General features: G+C 44.6%; 1 protein-coding gene across 3 annotated transcripts in view; it reads left to right on the top strand.

The window, feature by feature from the left end:
* Positions 1-12,439, top strand: part of LOC120529819 (genetic suppressor element 1-like) — a 79,918-nt gene that overhangs the window by 7,143 nt on the left and 60,336 nt on the right. The gene's annotated exons all lie outside the window — the stretch shown is intronic.

The raw sequence follows: 12,439 nt of genomic DNA, 5'->3' as shown, positions 1-12,439 counted from the left end.
ACCCGAACCCGTGCCCATAATAGCTGAATAAACCCCACAAAGTAAGTTTATGCGCACTTTGCGATTGTGAAGACCCGGAAGTGCGAGAGACGGAGTGATGGATTTTTAGCATTGTCAGTGAGCCCTGAAAAGGACCGTCCACGGTAACTCAACGGGCAGACCTCCACCGCCACCATTGGTCGGTTCTCTATGTCGCCTGTGTCGCCTCATTCCGGACACTGCGTTCGCAACAGGGTCCCCATTTGAGGCTCACCTGCGGCAACGATGGGCTATGAAGCAGCAGGAGACACGCGATGTCGACGTGCTTGTCCTAGTGGTCTCTCTGTACCCCCTTCCTTAACCCCTTACGCTCCAAGGAGCTGATTTTACGCCTGGTTTCTTCAGGTATCCCTCTACTGACATTCCGTGTCCCTCTCCGTTGGTGACGCAATAGGAATTAAATCCAAATTCAGTCCGCATCAGACGTGCTGTGAGCTCCGTTTTTGAAGACTGAGTCGGCACTGCATGTTTTAAAAGCAGCACGCTGTCCTGGTTCACGTCCCGAATCCTCCCTGTGGCGAGTTTGCATGTTCTCCACGTGTCTCCGTGGCTGATCGTGAACACATCCCCGGTGTCCTCCCACTGGTGAACTGGCAACACTAAACTGTCCCGTGTGTCTGTGTGTAGCGCCCTTACCAGTTTTTTTTTTCCTGCTTTGTGTCCTATGCTAACTGGGACAGGTTTCTGCATCCCCTGGGACCCAAGCGGGTTATAAAATGACATGAGATGTTTTAACAGTCCAATACGAGGCAGACACAACCCAACAAACAAACTGACATTCGATCAGTGTGTGCAGCCAACAACAGCCCAATTGGGATTGTGTGTGTCCTGCCTTGCGCCCTGTGCTGGCTGGGATTGGCTCCAGCAGACCCCCGTGACCCAGTTTTAGGCTCTAGCGGGTTGGACGATGACTGACTGACATCCGGGCAACACTGGCCCCAAAACCACAGTGTGGGCAAACAGACAGGAAGTCTAAATTTGGTCATGACCCTGAAAAAAGTCTATACTTTAACTATCATCCAACCATTATCTGTACCCACATATATGGAGTAGAATTGCCAGGCACTAGCAACCTCTGGACAGAGCACCATCCCATCACTGGATGAAGACACTCACACACACACACACAACATATAGGACCGTATTAGCAACATGCATGTTGGAAACCAACATGGACAAAGGGAACACATGCAAACTTCATACATGAAGGACCTGGGATGTGAATCTTGGTCTCCTTACTGGGGTGCAGCTACCACTGCGCCACCGTGCTGCCTATGTGTGTGTGTATGTATGTGTGTTGGTTGCTGGAACAGGCTTCAGCTTCCTCATTACACTTAGGATAAGCAAGTAAGTATATATAAATATAGTTATGAACACTTACAATGTATTGATTAATAAGAACAGGAATACTAATGTGACTGTTTATTCTTGCAAAACCCAAAATGTCTGCATTTATTACTACTAGTAGAACTTTTTTTTTATCTCGATCTCGAGTTATAAATCATTCAATGTTCCTTAAACGATGACTCCAAAACTGCGATATGAGGAGACGCACAGCTCTGTACGCGGCGGATTTGAAATTTACAAATGCGGGCGGTTCAACCCATCACCTGAATACGCTGTTTCCCATTTCCGCCCGTACCCAAATTGAACATCGTTTCTCTGAAACTAAAATGCGCTTCGGTGAACTGTGGGCTCTCCGCGCACCTGCACATTAGCTCTGTTGCTGTCTCCCATTTCAATCAGAAAGGATAACCTATCGATTATTGCAACTTTTCGCTACTCACTGACTGATTTTTTAAACCGCTTCGTCCTGAACAGGGTCGCATAGGGCGCCAGAAAGAAATCCTGGACAGGGCAGGGTGAAAACTTTTCCCCAACTAAAATCTACAATTCGTGAGTTCAGATTATCAAGAGTTCAGCTGAATAGTAATAGTAACAGTAATAATAATAATAATAATAATAATGACAACTCCTGAACGTGATATCTCCGTATAGTGGGTTGTGTGGTTCCCCATTGCTAGACAAAGAACCATCTCATTCTGGCTCTTTGTGTATAAAGTTGGATATATGAAAAGATTTCCAATATATGGATACAATTAAAATCCATCCATGCATCCATTATCCAACCCGCTATATCCTAACTACAGGGTCACGGGGGTCTGCTGGAGCCAATCCCGGCCAACACAGGGCACAAGGCAGGAACAAATCCCTGGGCGGGGTCTTTAATGTTTAGATAGGCACGAAACTGACAGACCAAGATCCCCAGAACTTAGCGTTTGGGGTTGTGTGCAGTGAGCGCCCTTTTCAAATAAGAAACCGTTTGGGATTTCACAAATCGGTTCTCTTCTATTCACGGCTAATTTTGGATCTAATGTTCTCATGCTATGGGTCTAAGCAGAGCTTCTTTCTAGAGCCTTCATATTGTACTCGTACTCCAGGGTCTGGACCTGAGGGGGGCACACTACTCATTTGGCGGCGAACAATCCGAGGGCGTTAAAAACGCTGAAAATGCCAGCTAGGAAGCAACAAACAGGCGGTGCGCAGACTCGGCACTCTGGGGGAAGCGGCTCACTACGCTGACGTCACAATCAGTTTGCCGCAAGTTCAATGCGCTCAAAGAAATTCACCGTAAGTTCAATTAGGCACAAATCACTTTGCTGCAAATTCCATTTCGCTCATATTGATTAATTGTAAATTCCATTTTGCACGGTGTGCTGCCAATTACATTTTGTGCAAATGAATTCACTGCAAATTCGTTTTTACGTAAATCAGTTCGCTGCAAATTTAGTTCTAATCTTTTGCTGTAAATTCAATTTTGTGCAAATTAATTCACTGAAGATTCATCCATCCATCTATTATCCAACCCGCTATATCCTAACTACAGGGTCACGGGGATCTGCCGGAGCCAATCCCAGCCAACACAGGGCGCAAGGCAGGAACAAACCCCGGGCAGGGCGCCAGCCCACCGCAGACTGAAGATTCAATTTTATTCAAATCAATTCATGGTGTATTTGACCTTTTGTGATTTTTTTCCCCCTTCAGATTCGATTTTACTCCTATCAATGTATAAATTCTTTGCTGCAGGTTCAATTTTGCTCAAACAGATTCACCGTGTGTTCAATTTGGCACAAATTATAGCTTCACATTTCATTTTGTTCAGGTCAACTCACTTCAAATTCAGTTTCACTCAGGTTGATTCGCTGTAAATTCCATTTTGCATGGTTTATTGTTTTATTTTTGCTCGAATGAATTCAGTTTTTTACACAAATCTGTTTGCTGCAAATTCAATTTCGCTCCAATCAGTTCACAGTGAATTCAGTTTCCCGTGAATTATTTTGCTCGTTACTGTATATCACATACGCCTGTTGGAATATTGAGGTGACGGCAGCTGATGAAGACAGGAGGACAATACGAAAATGTGTTTACGCATATTTAGGTCGGGATGGTGGCGAGCAGGCATTAGGCACCAAAGGCAAGACATAAATATTCTTGGACGGGGTCCGGTGACATGCGGGGATACCCCTACGTTCCTCTGAACCAAACTGGCGTCAGACTTCCACAAAATCCAGAAACTGGTGCGCCACTGTTGCGTGACGTCATGTGCAAAGGACAGGTGGGTGAAGTTATAAGTAAAATCTGCGTAAGTCAGCTAATGGACAGCAAAGAGTTCCATGTAATGTTAACGCAGCGCTCAACTTCACGCCATCCAGCAGCTAGCACAGCATGGCATTGCCAGTCAACCAAACGTAACATCTTCGTTTAAATTGGTAAAATCCTTGAGTTTCGCCCATTGAGCAGATGGCATCAGAAGGTGAGCTCGACGGAAAGCTCTTCTTCTTCTCCTTGTTTTTCCTCCCTCCCTGCCTCTTCCCATTGCAGGCGACCACTTGTGACGAGCGAACGTCACTGTGAGTTTTGTGAAATCACAGACACTTTCAGGAACTTCGCCAAACTCCAGGAAATGATTGAAGTCGCTGGGGAAGGAGGAACCGGTCCGAGCAAAGCTGGTGCAATTGTGTTTCGAGCGTCCAGAGCACCAGGGAAGCATCTGCCAATTACAGTAAGCTGTAAAAAACCGCTTTGGCAAATTTTGCCGATCAACACTAATGACCACAAGGCAGTGACGTGCGGTGAGGTTCATGGCTGGTGACTCCTTCAGAGTGAGATTTACAAATATGAACCCCAAAGAGTCGCTTATTCACTATTCAATTGGCAGCCTGCTGGTTATGTTTCATATCTCATCTCATTCTTTACACACACACTGGTGAGGTTCATGTTTGGCTAAGAAAGAACGGAGACAGAGAGCGGAGAGAGTGCATTTGCTTCTCACCCTTCATGCGTTTTAAATTTGCCTTTGTAATTCCACAATTCATACTCATTCAATACAAATGAAAGTATAGAGAGGTGTGCAAACAAAAACAGATATCAGTTTTGACTTCAATTGAAGTATTTCGTTGTTTTTAAAAGCTTTTAATTCTGATGCTTTAATCAATTTTATTACAGACTGGTCAACAAAAGGAGCCGCACTGTGGCGCAGTGGGTAGCGCTGCTGCCTCGCAGTTAGGAGACCCGGTTTGCTTCCCAGGTCCTCCCTGCCTGGAGTTTGCATGTTCTCTGTGTCTGCGTGGGTTTCCTCTCACAGTCCAAAGACATGCAGATTAGGTGCACTGGCGATCCTCAATTGTCACAAGTGTGTGTGTGCCCTGTGGTGGGCTGGCACCCTGCCCGGGGTTCGTTTCCTGCCTTGCGCCCTGTAGTTAGGATATAGCGGGTTGGATGATGGATGGCTGTTCAACAAATGGATAACAAGAAAAACAAAAGAATATTTTAAGGTCAAAATTTAGTTTTTAAATATTGGATTTTTTTTTCTTAGTCTGATCCCACTTTTTATAAAATTGAAAACCATTTACGGTCTTACCTTACTATTATTATTATTGTTATTATTATTGTTATTATTATTATTATTATTATTATTATACACCATGCTTCGTCAAACTTCAACTGTTTGTTGTCTGGTACAAATCTTGTAATCGATATTTAACCCACTTCCTATTGTCCAAATGACTTGAAATTTTGCACACTTACTCACTTCCGATGACAATACATGAATCAATACTGAATTTCACTAATTGATCAATTAATCCAGGTGCAGTGGGTAGCGCTGCTGTCTCACAGATAGGAGACCCGGGTTCACTTCCCTGGTCCTCCCTGTGTGGAGTTTGCATGTTCTTCCCGTGTCTGCATGGGTTTCCTCTCAAAGTCCAAAGACATGCAGGTTAGGTGGATTGGCGATCCTAAATTGTGAGTGCTTGATGGGTGTGTGTGTGTGTGAGAGCGCCCTGTGTTTGGCTGACGTCCTGCCCGGGATTTGTTTCCTGCCTTGCACCCTGTGTTGGCTGGGATTGGCTCCAGCAGACCCTCGTGACCCTGTAGTTAGGATATAGCAGGTTGGATTATGGATGGATCAATTAATCCATGTTAATTAAGAAATAAAATTTTCATATGTAGAATAGTTAAAGAGTTCACCAATAGATGGCGCTAGTAACAGATAGAAATATTAAAGGAAGTGTTAAAATATTGATTACAAAATTATACTTTAAACAAACCCAAGACTAAAAAGTTGAAAATAATAAAAAATATACTGTATATATATATATATATATATATATATATATATATATATATATATATATATTTTATATTAAGTTTAAAAGTGTACTAAAAAGTAAACAATAAGTCTCATATATCACTCGTAAAATAACAGCGTGGGTGCCTTTCATCAATCAACATTCAAAAAACACTTCTTAAAATCTTAGCAAAAGCGCCCACCTTTTATTTTATAAGTGATGTATGAGTCTTATTTTTTTTACTTTTTAGTACTCTTTTTAATTTAAGTGTGTTTTTTTCAAAGTATTTGTATATTTTTGTAAATGAAGTCCATGCAACTATCCTTCTCCACGAAAATCTCCGTCACTTTCTTGTGAAAGTTCTTCTAATTTTCCTTGAGTTTTAAAAAATCTTAATCTTACATTTAAAATCACAATGAAATGAAATCCCATGTCCATAAGTATTCACAGCCTTGGCTCAGTACTTTGTCGACACACCTGTGGCAGCAATTCCAGCCTCAAGTCTTTTTGAAGATGATGCCACAAGCTTGACACACCTATCCTTGGCCAGTTTCGCCCATTCCTCTTTGCAGCACCTCTCAAGGTCCATCAGGTTGGATGGGAAGTGTCGGTGCACAGCCATGTTAAGATCTCTCCAGAGATGTTCAATCGGATTCAAGTCTGGCCACTCAAGGACATTCACAGAGTTGTCCTGAAGCCACTCCTTTGATATCTTGGCTGTGTGCTTAGGGTCGTTGTCCTGCTGAAAGATGAACCGTCGCCCCAGTCTGAGGTGAAGAGCGCTCTGGAGCAGGTTTTCATCCAGGATGTCTCTGTACTTTGCTGCAGTCATCTTTCCCTTTATCCCGACTAGTCTCCCAGTTCCTGCCCCCCACAGCATGATGCTGCCACTACCATGCTTCACTGTAGGGATGGTATTGGCCTGGTGATGAGCGGTGCCTGGTTTCCTCCAAACGTGACGCCTGGCATTCACACCAAAGAGTTCAATCTTTGTCTCATCAGACCAGAGAATTTTGTTTCTCATGGTCTGAGAGTCCTTCAGGTGCCTTTTGGCAAACTCCAGGCGGGCTGCCATGTGCCTTTTACTAAGGAGTGGCTTCCGTCTGGCCACTCTACCATACAGGCTTGATTGGTGGATTACTCCAGAGATGGTTGTCCTTCTGGAAGGTTCTCCTCACTCCACAGAGGACCTCTGGAGCTCTGACAGAGTGACCATCAGGTTCTTGGTCACCTCCCTGACTAATGCCCTTCTCCCCCGATCGCTCAGTTTAGATGGCCGGCCAGCTCTAGGAAGAGTCCTGGTGCTTTTGAACTTCTTCCACTTACAGATGAAGGAGGCCACTGTGCTCATTGGGGCCTTCAAAGCAGCAGACATTCTTCTGTAACCTTCCCCAGATTTGTGCCTCGAGACCATCCTGTCACAAGGTCTACAGACAATTCCTTTGACTTCATGCTTGGTTTGTGCTCTGACATGAACTGTCAACTGTGGGACCTTCTATAGACAGGTGTGTGCCTTTCAAATCAGGTCCAGTCAACTGAATTGACCACACGTTGACTCCAATGAAGATGCAGAAACATCTCAAGGATGATCAGGGGAGACAGGATGGACCTGAGCTCAATTTGGAGCTTCATGGCAAAGGCTGTGAATACTTATTTACATATGCTTTCTCAGTTTTTTTATTTTGAAAAAAATTGCAAAAACCTCAAGTAAACTTTTTTCACGTTGTCATTATGGGGTGTTGTGTGTAGAATTCTGAGGAAAAAAATGAATTGAATCCATTTTGGAATAAGACGGTAACATAACAAAATGTGGAGAAAGTGATGCGCTGGGAATACTTTCTGGATGCACTCTATCTATCTATCTATCTATCTATCTATCTATCTATCTATCTATCTATCTATCTATCTATCTATCTATTTCTAAGAATGTTGTGATCAATATTATCAAATGTGGCACTCAGATCTAAGAGGATGAGAACAGATCAATGGATACGAATTCAAGACCAAACAGTCGCTGATAACTCAGGGCCTAAGATCCTCTCTGTCAGCAATATGAGATTCAACTAAATAATAAAAGAATAATAATAATAATAATTCATTTTATTTATATAGCGCCTTTCCTATGCTCAGTAGACCATATTGATTGCCTTGTGGTTTCAACCCCTTGAAAATCTCCACTATTAAGTTGTTTTCTAAACGGAGGAGTTGTCCAATGAAATCAGCCAATCAGAGGCTGACTTTGGTTTGAGTCCCCGGATGACGATAGATGCGGGTTTGGCTTGACGTGAGTGGAGACAGTTGCACGTCTACCACTTCTGCAGGTTCCTCGGAAGATTGGCTCATCGAGCCTAAAAGTGTCGGACCCCTCTGTCTGCCCACTTGCTGCAGCTCCCAGCAGCTGACCTTGAAGAAGCCACCCACTCAGCCCATAGGCGCTGTGCTGTGAACAGCGACTCTAGGAACGTGCAGTCACCGTGTCCATCCATTTCTGCTTTTGTGGTTTCAGAAATAAAAGTGTCTCAAGAAGATGCCCCTCACAAGCTCCACTTTCCGGCCTGTGGTCGGAGCAACAGGAAGCAGTTTGATGTGCAGAGGGCTGCTATGAGCCATTGTGTTTCTCGTGGGCCGAGGCCCTATTGCTCAGGTGGAAACCACAGACGAGCAGCAACAGTGGAACGGTGAGAAATACGAGCCTCTGAGTGTGGCCATGGCATGAGCAGGATGTTATGTGTTGCCCGCTGGTGGCCCAGCAGGACCTTCAAGGCGGCTGCCGACACACACATCTACACAGAGGCGCTCACCGTGGTAGGACAATGATGCAGCATGGTGGGAAGTGAAAGACCCACAGAATCACATGTTCTTGTTGCTCCAACTTGGTTGCTGGAGGATCTCATCCACCTTGAGACCATAAATGAGACCACCCTGGGGTAGGCAATATATATATAGATATATATACGGAAGGAAAACCACAAGTACGCAGCATTCACCCTGAATGAAACCTGCACATCATCTTCATCTCTAGAGGTTTCATTTTGCTTGTCACATCAACACACGTTCTAAGAACGGCTCAGTGACATGAATTATTATATGTGTATCGTGTCTGACTGCATTTCCCAGCTCGATCAAAGGTGTGGTCATTTCCCGCTTTCTCAGAAATGTTGTGTACGGATGAGCTGGAGGTGCCGTAAATTTATGTTGGAACAATTTGGACGAGGACAGGCCATTCATTCCCACAGAGCTCACTGCTCCTGTCCACTCAGTTCTTCTAAAACACATCAAGTTGAGTTTTGAGGGTCCCTGAAGTTCTACTGTCCAGCATTGCTACATGGTCAGTTAATCCACATGTCTGTGGCACTCTGAGTGAAGAAAAATATCCTAATGTTGGTTTGAAATTTCACCCTTCACAAGTTTCCAACTGTGTCCCCGTGTTCTTGATAAACTCATTTTAAAGTCACTGTCTCGATCCACTGGACTAATTCCCTTCATCATTTCAAACACTTCAGTCAAGTCTCCTCTTCATCACTTTAAAGGCTCAGCTCTTTGAATCTTTCCTCATAACTCATCTCCTTTAGCCCTAAATCAGCCTAGTTGCTCTTCTCTGGACCTTCTCTTGTGCTGTTATGTCCTTTTTGTAGCCTGGAGACCAAAACTGCACCCAGAACTCCAGATGAGGCCTCACCAGTGTGTTAAAAAGACTGAGCAGAACCTCCTGTGACTTGTACTGCACACGTCAAGGCGCTATATGAACTAATATCCTAATAGCCTCCATGGTCACTTTAGTCCACTTCAATCATGTCACCCTTTAATCGCCATTTGGTTCAGTGACTCAAGTCTTCCCTCCATTGTTCGTCTCTGTGGTCCAGGATCAGCCTTGTTACTCTCCTCTGGACCTTCTCTAGTGCTGCTGTGTCTATTCTGTAATATGAAGGCCAGAACTGCACCCAGGACTCCAGATGAGTCCTCAGCAGTGTGTTATAAAGCTTGAGCAGAACCTCCTGTGACTTGTACTGCACACGTCAAGGCGCTATATAACCTGACATTCTGTTCTTAATAGCCTTTGAACATTTCTGTCAGTTGATAGGTGATATATTTACTATGACTCCTAAGTCCTCCTCATAAGGTGTAATTTCGATTTTCAAACTTCTCATTATGTATTCAGACTTAACAAGACCTAAACTAACTCAAGACTTGGCTCAGCTCTTTTCATCTTTCCTCCTAATTCATCCCCCATAACCCTGAATCAGCCTAGTTGCTCTTCTCTGGACCTTCTCTTGTGCCGTTATGTCCTTTTTGTAGCCTGGAGACCAAAACTGCACCCAGGACTCCAGATGAGGCCTCACCAGTGTGTTATAAAGGTTGAGCAGAACCTCCTGTGACTTGTACTCCGCACATCAAGGCGCTATATAACCTGACATCTGTTAGCCTTCTTAATGGTCTCTGCACACTGTCTGGAAGTCGATATCTTAGAGTCCACTGTGACTCCTGAATTCTTCCCATACGGTGGACTTTCGAATTCATCTCATTTTAAAGTCACCATCTTGATCCATTGGACTAATTCCCTTCATCATTTCACTCACTTCACTCCTGTCTCTTCTTCTTCTCTGTAAAACCTCAGCTCTTTTAATATTTTTCCCTGTCACCCTGCACTCAGCCCGAGTTGTTCTCCTCTGGACCTTCTCTAGTGCTGTTATGTCCTTTTGTAGCTGCACACAGGACTCCAGATGAGGCCTCACCAGTGTGATATAAAGCTTGAGCAGAACCTCCTGTGACTTGAACTCCACACGTCAAGGCGCTATATAACCTGACAGCCTGTTAGCCTTCTTAATGGCTTCTAAACACTGTCTGCCAGTTGATAGTGTCGTGTCCACTATGACTCCTAAGTCCTTCTCATAAGGTGGACTTTCGATTTTCGGACCTCCCATTGCGTATTGAGACTTAACCTAGCAGCACTCCTGGATTCCAAAAGGGTTGTGTCCAACTCCATCTCCCATGAAGCCCTGTGGGAGTCCGAGGCACCCGGGGGGCCGCCATTTAGCGTTCTGGGGGAGGTAGTGCTCTGTCCACCCTTGCTCCCCTTGTCCTTCCAAAGCAGAGATGTCCCGGCCATCCACAACACATTACACTTAAAGATTTTGTAGTCCACTGCACTCTGTTAGCTTTGAACACACTGACAGCAGCCTGCAGTAGAAGTGTCCACAAGGTAAATTTATTGAGGCATAGGCTTTGTTCCATCTCCTGGTCGAAATAATCTGTCTCAGTATTTAAGAAATTGCTAAATGAATGTTGTAAATGACAGGGGGCACCACAGAGCCCTAAAAAAACCCCAAACACGAATAAACAAACCAGTCCTGGGTTTCAAAACAAAGGAATTTATTATAAAGCAATACCGTCCAAAGACAATAATACGTGTTCATCCCCTCTCTTCTCTTCGCCACACTGCTACTCCTCCGAAGCGAGTGTTACTGATCTCCTCTCCCGACTTGAGGACAAGGCAGTGTGGCTCCTTTCATTGCAGACCCGGAAGTACTTCCAATGTCCTGAAACTGAGGCTCTGAAGCACTTCCGGGTACATTTGAAGTAGGGCTCTCTAGTTCCTTCAATCCAGCAGGGTTGACCCAAAAAACTACAACTCCCATGATGCCCTGTGGGTATCTGCAGGGGTACTGTATTCCCAGGACACTGCCACCTAATGTATGGGGGGGAGTCAATAACCTGAATGTATTGCCCTGTCCTTCTGTGATATTGGCATCCCAGGCAGGTGATGATCTCAAATCAGTTCTGGCCAGGACATCAGTCCCAGCAATGTGCAGTGCTAATATCGGCAGCACGATATCAGGGGGTAACACGTTAAAAGTGTGTTATGTTGTCCAATATAAATGAATAAACCAATCCAATGCTGATTTTGTAGAAGTAAGACACCCATGCACGTCTGAGGTTTGTCTTCCACATTTCATTCGAGGTAATCACTTCTACACTGGGACATGAGGAGGCGCTGTTGTTGATGGTATCATCTTCCCAATTTGTCTAGAAGCCACTCCTGAGAGGAAAACTGACTCCGCCCCTTTCAGACTGTACCAATTTTAAACCGAGACGCTCCCGGCCCGGCTCATCTCATTCCAGACAGGGCAGACTGATAAGCGGAGCTCACACCTGAATACCGAAGCACCCAAGAAGAAGACCGGATCCTCGTGATTATAACCTTTGCTTTCATTGCTTTTTGTCTTGCCGTGATTTGATGCGCCTATATCAGTTGTCAGACTTTGTGAATATTACAAAGGGGGACCCGGCAGGTGTCCCCTCAGTCAGTGACACTGCGTTATTATTAAACCCAGCAGCTGTGGGTGCGAGAAGCACACACACACACATGCAGAGGTATGCCGATCCTTTGCAGGGCTCCATCACACAGCCAAGCAGAAGAGAGGGCGCTGCATGCAATCCGCTAACAGAAACGTATTAGCAGAAGTGTCCATTTAGTTTAAAACCAAATATTTGCTACAAACGTGTTGCGATGGCGTGACCAGGTGATGCAGTGGTGCAAATTATTGACGGCTCAGGTCGATGATGTAAGGCCGGATGTTATTCATGTCACAGCACACGAAGGACTAAACGTTTTTATACGACACAAGAAAATGGATCGGCTGTTTTCAGATTCATGGCATTCGATGTTGACGCTTCACTTTTTTTTTTCCGCAGTTTTGCCAAAAGGTGAACTCCCGAAGCACACGGGACTTCTAAGAAACCCGGTTTCTCCCTTAAGAGCTTCTCGCCTA

This window comes from Polypterus senegalus, chromosome 5 (genome assembly GCF_016835505.1).
Source record: "Polypterus senegalus isolate Bchr_013 chromosome 5, ASM1683550v1, whole genome shotgun sequence".
Lineage (NCBI taxonomy): Eukaryota > Metazoa > Chordata > Cladistia > Polypteriformes > Polypteridae > Polypterus > Polypterus senegalus.
The sequence above is the reverse complement of the archived record's forward strand: the minus strand, read 5'-3'. Positions and strand labels throughout refer to the sequence as shown.